This window comes from Drosophila miranda (assembly GCF_003369915.1).
Source record: "Drosophila miranda strain MSH22 chromosome Y unlocalized genomic scaffold, D.miranda_PacBio2.1 Contig_Y3_pilon, whole genome shotgun sequence".
Classification (NCBI taxonomy): Eukaryota; Metazoa; Arthropoda; class Insecta; order Diptera; family Drosophilidae; genus Drosophila; species Drosophila miranda.
In genome coordinates this window covers 8,513,150-8,521,644 of record NW_022881625.1, presented here as the reverse complement: position 1 = coordinate 8,521,644, position 8,495 = coordinate 8,513,150, and positions in this window count along the sequence as shown.

Here is an 8,495-nt window from a genome sequence, read left to right as displayed (position 1 = left end):
TCTTGCAGTCCTTGGAGTAGTAATTGTGTTCTTGTTCAAAAAGGTGATAAGGTTCGGTTGTGTTTAGACTCTCGCTAGATCAATAAATACACGAGGAAGGATGCTTACCCCTTACCACATATTGACGGGATCTTAAGCCGCTTACCTCCAGCGCGGTATATAACTGGTCTTGATATGAAACATGCTTTCTGGCAAATACCATTGGACGAGCCATCACGACCGTATACTGCGTTTACCGTTCCGAATCGTCCACTGTACCAATATAAGGTCATGCCATTTGGTCTGACAAATGCACCTCAGACCTTATGCCGCTTAATGGACCATGTCATACCCCCACATTTACGGAATCGAGTTTTTGTATATCTCGATGACTTGCTTGTTCTATCGGATGACTTTGATTCGCACTTGATTCTTTTGCAAGAAATCGCACTATGCTTAAGAAAAGCGAATATCACTATCAACGTTCGAAAATCTAAGTTCTGCATGAGAGAGATTAAATATCTCGGTTTCATAATTTCGGATGGTCAGATCAAGACTGATTCATTGAAGATTCAGGCAATCAACGACTTCCCAATTCCAACAACGGTAAAGCAGTTACGACGGTTTCTCGGTTTATCCGGATGGTATCGACGTTTCGTCGAGAATTAGGCCTCCGTGAGCTATCCATTGACCGAGATGCTTAAGAAACAGAATACTTCCTTAATATGGAATGAAACCGCAACCAATGCTTTTGAAGAATTCAAACGAAGATTAACATCAGCTCCAATCCTCAGAACTCCTGATTTTTCTAAGAAATTCATCTTATTGAAGAATTTAAACGAAGATTAACATCAGCTCCAATCCTCAGAACTCCTGATTTTTCTAAGAAATTCATCTTATTGTGTGATGCTAGTTCTATTGGTCTCGGGTGCGTCCTAGCTCAAGAGAATGAAGAAGGCTTCGAAATGCCAATTGGATACATGTCGGTTAAGTTATCCAAAGCTCAACGGAATTATTCCGTTACAGAACTAGAATGTCTAGCAGTTATTAAGGGAGTTAAGAAATTTCGAGCTTACATAGAAGGCCAGGAATTCTTAGTAATAACCGATTATGCAGCATTGCAGTGGTTGATGCGACAAAAGGATTTGTCTGGAAGGCTCGCGCGATGGGCTATACAGTTACAGGGTTTTGATTTTCGCATTGAACACCGGAAGGGTTCACAAAATGTTATTGCTGACACTCTGTCAAGGCAAAATGAATCGTCAGTAGATGAGTTTATAGATCTAGGGCCGGTCATCGATTTAGAGTCCGAGCATTTCACTTCGTTGGAATATCTTGATTTAATTTAACGCATTCAGCAGAACCAAGAGAAACTTCCAGATTTAAAAATAACAGATGGCTATGTATACAAACGCACCGAAGCTTCGATTGGAGATTCTGAATCTGACCACCAGTCGTGGAAATTATGGGTACCCTCTGGCCTAGTCAGTAGTGTTATCAAACAAGCTCATGATTCTCCTAGCGCATCACATGGCGGGATGGGTAAAACCGTTGAAAAACTTAAGAGATACCTGTTCTGGCCCAAGATGTTGGTTCAAATCCGAGAGTATGTGAATAATTGTGTCATTTGTAAACAGACCAAAAGTCCCAATATAGTATTACGACCACCATTGGGAAAGCCAATGCAATCAGAGAGCCCGTTTCAACGACTCTACATGGACCTGTTAGGTCCATACCCTCGTCAAAGGCAGGGAATATCGGATTATTAATAATCGTGGATCATTGTACAAAATTCAATTTCCTCTGTCCATTGAAACGATTCACTTCCGGAAAGATTTGCGAGTACTTAGTACCATTTTCTTTACGTTTGGAGTGCCGGAATCCGTCTTAACGGACAATGGTTCTCAATTTCGATCAGGATTCTTTGAGGCTTTTCTAACTCGATTTTCAATTAAACATATTTGTACCGCTTTTTATTCGCCTCAAGCGAATGCAAGCGAGCGCCTAAACCGATCGGTTTTGGTGGCGATCCGTGCGTACGTGGGGAAAGATCACACTACCTGGGATCAACGACTGAATGAGATTAACGGTGCTATTCGATCCAGTCTACATACAACCACCGGATATTCTCCTTACTTCCTTACGTTTGGGCAAAACATGATTTTGAATGGCAAGGATTACGAATTGCTCAGGAAACTTAACTTGCTATCAGATGATTCTAGAGTTAATTACCCCGATGCTCTGCAGTTGGCAAGGTATGCAGCAAAGGTCAACAATGCAAAGGCTCATGCAACCAACGCGAGGGTATACAATTTGAGGAGTAGAAACATACAATTCAACGTCGGAGATCAGTTTTACGTTCGCAATTTCTCCCAAAGCAACGCGTCTAAACAATTCAGCCATAAATTAGCGCAGGTGTTTGTGACAGCAACAGTAACGAAAAAGCTAAGTCCTGTTTATTACGAATTATCGAACGAGAAAGGAAAGAAAATGGGAGTATACCATAGGATATTCAAACCCGCTTATTCACTTTCCTTCTTTTCTTTTCGATTACGATCCCTGTCGATCATTCCGGGACATAATCTGGTGGTGGAGAGTGTAGTGGCCAGTGAAGCAAACCCAGATTAAATTCCCTAATAATTTCCCAGATATAAAGCAGATTCAAATCACGCGCCAACTTGATTAGTTCGAACACCAAGGCTTTAAAAACAGCTACTTCGAATATGGAGCTTTAATTGCTCGAATGTTATTTTTCGTCTCTCGATACCGAATTCCATGGAAGGGTCCCGTTAAAGCTCGTCTATGCCGCTTAAGCCGACAGCGACGGTGAACACGCGGATCAATTCCATTTTTCTCCCAAAACACTTCGGTTGTGCCTGTGCCAATAGTGCCAAACTCTAGTGGAAGTTCACGTGTCCCTGTATTACATAATACATACCAAATTACATAACTGCAAGTCGGCGGAGAATCGACTAAAAAGCAAGATCAAGCAATATTGTGTGGTGAAAGTGCAAAGTGCTACGTAGAGAAAAAGAAGGTGATTATAGAGGAAAGCAGGTTTGGTACATTCACTGAATTCCGATTCTATTACAGAATCTCTTGGTCACTGGAGGTCTGCCGTGCTTTGGCGCTCTCACGCCTAACCCCCCCCCCACGCAACCTCCAGTGTCTTATTTTTGGCCGCTTCGAATTACCAGCATTTCCGTTGAGTGGACGATCTGTATCGACTTTTGCATGCCCTCTAAGCGTATCTTGCGAGATGCAACTCAACATCCTTGATGCGGAATCGACAACGCCTAGGAATTAAAGTGGAAATTTATGTCAGCTAAAATTGTGCAGAAGATGTGAATACAAGATCAGGAATCGGAATCTAGGGTGACCTGTGTCGTGGACAACATGTGATCATCGATTAGTGAGTACGAACATACCCGCGAAATAGCAGGGTATAGCAGCGGTGCAGCGTAATGAAAGGGAGAGCGTGATAACTCACACGCCAAGAGCGAGCTTTCGTTCGAAGAGAATTCGGACATATGCGTGCGTATGCACACACATATAAACGTGCATTAATTTGATCATCGACATTCTCTTTGCTTTGTCTTGTTCTTTTCATTTGCTTGCATTCTTGTGTTTGCACTTCAATTAAATTTGACTTTAAATGTAAAATCATATAAACATATACAGTTATATTAAGGAATATCTTTCATATAGAATTAATTTCTTTATCATATGTCTTAAGTCCTTTCCTAATCAACTCAATGTTAAGCCTTGATTCACTCTGGCAATGTCGGCCAAAATTCTTTACTATTTTTATACCCGATACTCAAAATGAGTATTGGGGTATATTAGATTTGTGGTAAAAGTGGATGTGTGTAACGTCCAGAAGGAATCGTTTCCGACCATAAAGTATATATATTCTTGATCAGCATCAATAGCCGAGTCGATTGAGCCATGTCTGTCTGTCCGTCTGTCCGTCTGTCCGTCCGTCCGTCTGTCCGTCTGTCCGTCCGTTCGTCTGTCCGTCCCCTTCAGCGCCTAGTGCTCAAAGACTATAAAAGCTAGAGCAACGATGTTTCGGATCTAGACTTCTGTGTTATGTCACTGCTACAAAAATATTTCAAAACTTCGCCCCGCCCACTTCCGCCCCCACAAAGGACGAAAATCTGTGGCATCCACATTTTTAAAGATACGATAAAACCAAAAATGCAGAATCGTAGAGGATGACTATATGTTCTAGAGTGTAAAATTATTATAGCCAGAATCAAGAAAACAATTTCATTCTTTCTCGCTCTGTCTCTCTCTTACACACAGGTTTTAAAGTCGGTTTTGCCAATTGCAAAATATGAGTTCAAGGATCTCAGAACCTGTAAGAGCCAGAGCAACCAAATTTGGTATTCACACTCCTGTGATATCGGACCTTGACCGTTTCGTGTCCAAATTTCGCCACACCCCCTTCCGCCCCCGCAAAGGACGCAAATCTGGGGCATCCACAAATCTCAGAGACTATTAGGGCTAGAGTAACCAAATTTGGTATCCGCACTTCTGTTAGGTCTCACTAGATCTCAAACGTTTATCTCAGAATTTCGCCCCACCCCCTTCCGCCCCCACAAAGGACGAAAATCTGTTGCATCCACAATATTGCAGATTCAAGAAATCTAAAAACGCAGAATCATAGATAATGACCATATCTATCAGATTGCTGAATCTGGATCAGATCGGATCATTTTTATACCCAAAAGGAACAAATCAATTTGCACTGGCTACGCAGCGCCCGACGTCACGCTCAGACTGATTTTCTGTCTCTCTCGCACGCACTCTTTGTCGTGTCGTTTAATATTAGCGGCGTCTGCCGGAGGAGAGCCATACTGACTAAGTATCGGGTATAACTGTAGAGTTGCGGTGTCCGCAGCAACTCACAACGTTCCCCCTCGTTATATAATTAATATTGTTCCACAGCTACCGAAGCAGTTCATTGGGCCCAACGAACTCGTCAAGGAAAGTGTTTGAATTTGGTAATGATCATTAGTTTCGTATTGAATGGAAATGTTGATCTTCGTGAGTAAAAAAGCTCAGTTTTGCTATGAATTGTATTTTATATTCTTAAGTTAATGAACCTTTTGTTAAATATGAATCTTTTGAATCTGGATTAATAGAACTATTTTGAATTAACATGAATTTGGAATAAATTCTGTCCATTCTGTCTAAGTACATAATGCCAATGATGCATCGAGTGTAATAATGCAGCGGTAGTTACGTTAGGGGCCATGCCAACATCGTTCCACGCATTGCCGAAGGTAGGGAGGGTATAGAGGAACTAGTGATCTCCTACACCTAGGATCACTAAATTAAATACGCGACTACCGGATTCCTTCTTGCCATCTATGCCGACCGGGGATTGATTACATTTGTTTTTTTTTGTTTTGATCAAAGTAGATTCTGTGTCAGTGCACTTAAATTTGTATAATATGGCGAGAACAAGGAAGTATAGGGATAGGAAAGACCCCGACCCCATCCGGCGAGCTGAGCCCAGAGCGCAGTATAGTGCACTAACCCCGATTCCCTTTCCTGCTGAGGCTGCATTGCCAACAAGATTTAACCAGCCCGTAGCCGTAACAGGCTCCCAGTTCCTTCAGCTGCTGGCCTCGCCGTTGGTGTCACCGGCGCCATCGGGGCACGACTCGGTGTCGCCGACGGTGTCATCGGATGAGGGCGCCGAGGAGGGCGACGACGAGGTCCTATGCACCGACGGCCCGCGTTCAACAACCGCTCAAGAGAAGGCCAGGTGGAGACGGCAGCAAGGGGCGGAGCCGGAGACGAGGAATGGAAGGCCGCTGACCCTGCGCGACAAAATCGAGGCGGTGAGGCGGAGATTTCAGGAGGCGACGCCGGAAGAGAAGCGCCGGATGCACCGAGTGCTGGAGAGGGCGCGGGCGATCAGGCGGCGAAGAGGCCAAGGGCCCCGAGAGGAGAAGTGTCCCGCTCTCGGAGCGAGAGAAACGCGAGAGGCAGAGGAGACGGCGGGATCGGGCCGGCAGCGATCCGACGCCTGACCAAATATGGGCATGGGATCACGCCACCGGCCAGGCCCCGTTACGAAGGCCGTGGAAGCCAGGAGACGGCGATGGAAAACTACCAACGCCGAGCCGGGGCCCGGCAAGGGGCTATAAAAGGAGGCTGCGGCGACGAAGCGGGTCTCTTTTTCCGTGGAGAAGTGATCGCGCGCGCACGTTGAAACCCCGCCGAAACGTAAGAGTGATAACCGGTACGGTTCGAAGAAGTGCAGTGAAGTGAATAGCAACAGGAAGACAGGCCTTGCCTGCCCCCAGAGTGAGTCTAAGTCAAGAGGTGATCCACAGTTGCCGGCGGAAGCTCAGAGGGGAGTGCGAAACGAAGAGTGCGGATTTGCGTGGCGGGCCGAAGCAATAGCGGAGGTCAAACTGCCCCAATCATTAGCCTCAACGCTGCCACACCCGACGAGAGCCCACGCGTAATGGAGATCCATAGATAAGTTGAATTGTAGCATCTAGCCCTAAGTCCTAATATAATTACGAATAAAGAGAAATTCGATTAAAGAAAAGGAAGGTCTTATCATTTGTCGTTGGGGCAACAATAAAAATACGTTGCGACGAATCGGCCGACCGCTGAGCGAGCCCAGCAAACTCAAGCGAACCAAGAAGCAGGTTCGTTACTTTTTTTCCGTGGAGAAGTGATCGCGCGCGCACGTTGAAACCCCGCCGAAACGTAAGAGTGATACCCGGTACGGTTCGAAGAAGTGCAGTGAAGTGAATAGCAACAGGAAGACAGGCCCCGCCTGCCCCCAGAGTGAGTCTTAGTTAAGAGGTGATCCACAGTTGCCGGCGGAAGCTAAGAGGGGAGTGCGAGACGAAGAGTGCGGATTTGCGTGGCGGGCCAAAGCAATAGCGGAGGTCAAACTGCCCCAATCATTAGCCTCAACGCTGCCACACCCGACGAGAGCCCACGCGTGGTGGACATCCATAGATAAGTTGAATTGTAGCATCTAGCCCTAAGTCCTAGTATAATTACGAATAAAGATAAATTTAATTAAAGAAAAGGAAGGTCTTATCATTTGTCGTTGGGGCAACAATAAAAATACGTTGCGACGAATCGGCCGACCGCTGAGCGAGCCCAGCAAACTCAAGCGAACCAAGAGGCAGGTTCGTTACAACTGGTTCGTTCGCAATTCGCTTCTAGCTCTTGCTTAAGCCGGTTGTGTTTTTCTTACTCCCGCATTCTCCGCCCTTTCCCTAAATATCATACAACATTGTTGTGACTTTGTTTTGATATATTATCGCATCTCTTTAACTTGATTCTACTTTGTGTTAACCACCAGTGTTTTGTTTGTAAACAAGTGTTTAATATTAATTCAATATTGCAACGTAACGCATCGGACTCGTGCAGGCAATTTGTTATTGTTTTTTGCCCAGTCTGCTTTTCGTTATCGCTTCTTCGGTGTGCACTGTTCTCGCGTTTGCATCGCCCACACTCTCTCGTGAGCATAAGCGGGCTGCTCGCATTGTTGCTCTCACTCTCTCTGGATTGCCTATACTCTCCCTCTCTGTGGACTTTTCTTTTGAGTCTCTGCTTTGGTGAGTTTACTGCTCGTTTTCTGCACTTCGTTGGATCATCTGCTTTGAATTATTGCCGCTGCAGCTGATTGTCTGGCTCGCTCTGCTGTCTGCTCTCCTACTTTACCTGCGATCTCACTCCGTTCTTTTTTTATTCGTGCACAGTGATTCTACTACTGTCCATAATGGCAATTGTTTGCAGTGCAAAGAAATGTGAATTCGGTGGTGTTATCATTGGTGATTCATTTCTTAGCTGCTGGCTGTGCGACAATTTTGCCCACATAAAATGTGCTGGTGGTGGAAATTTTGGCCGGTTGAATGATCTGATCTCGAAACGCATGGTCCTGTCTTGGTCATGTCTGGCTTGTCGGGAGATTGAGGCCGAAATGCGCACATTTATGAGACAGACTCGAACTGGGTTTCTGGATGTCCGGAAACAATTTGTGGCTCTCAACGAGAAATTTCTTGCCCTTGAATCACAGTTTCTTGGGCTCAAACTCTTGAGCGAATCGCCTAGACGGAAAATTCCGCATAATGATACCAATCTCTTGCAACCTAATTCGATGGGTACGCCTGCCTCCCACCTTCATCCATCGGAAGCATTTCCGTGTAGTCATGCCACGCCGTTGTCTGTAAATCCGCCAACGGTGGCTCCGGAGTTCTTTACACCGAGCAATGTGCTTCCTTCGAGCACACAACTTCCCTACAGCGTCAATCCCATCCCTGCAGTTTCTGTGGCCGTCGCTTCTGACGCGGTGAGTGCTCCTAGTGCGGGTGTGCTGGTTGCTGACGACGTCTTGCCAATTCCTGCTCCAATTCCTGCTCCAATTCCTTCTCCAATTCCTACTCCAATTCCCGCTACAGCCATTGCTGCCAATTCCTCTGCCCTTGGACCGAGATCTCTTTTAGGAGTGGCTCCACCATCTCGATCTC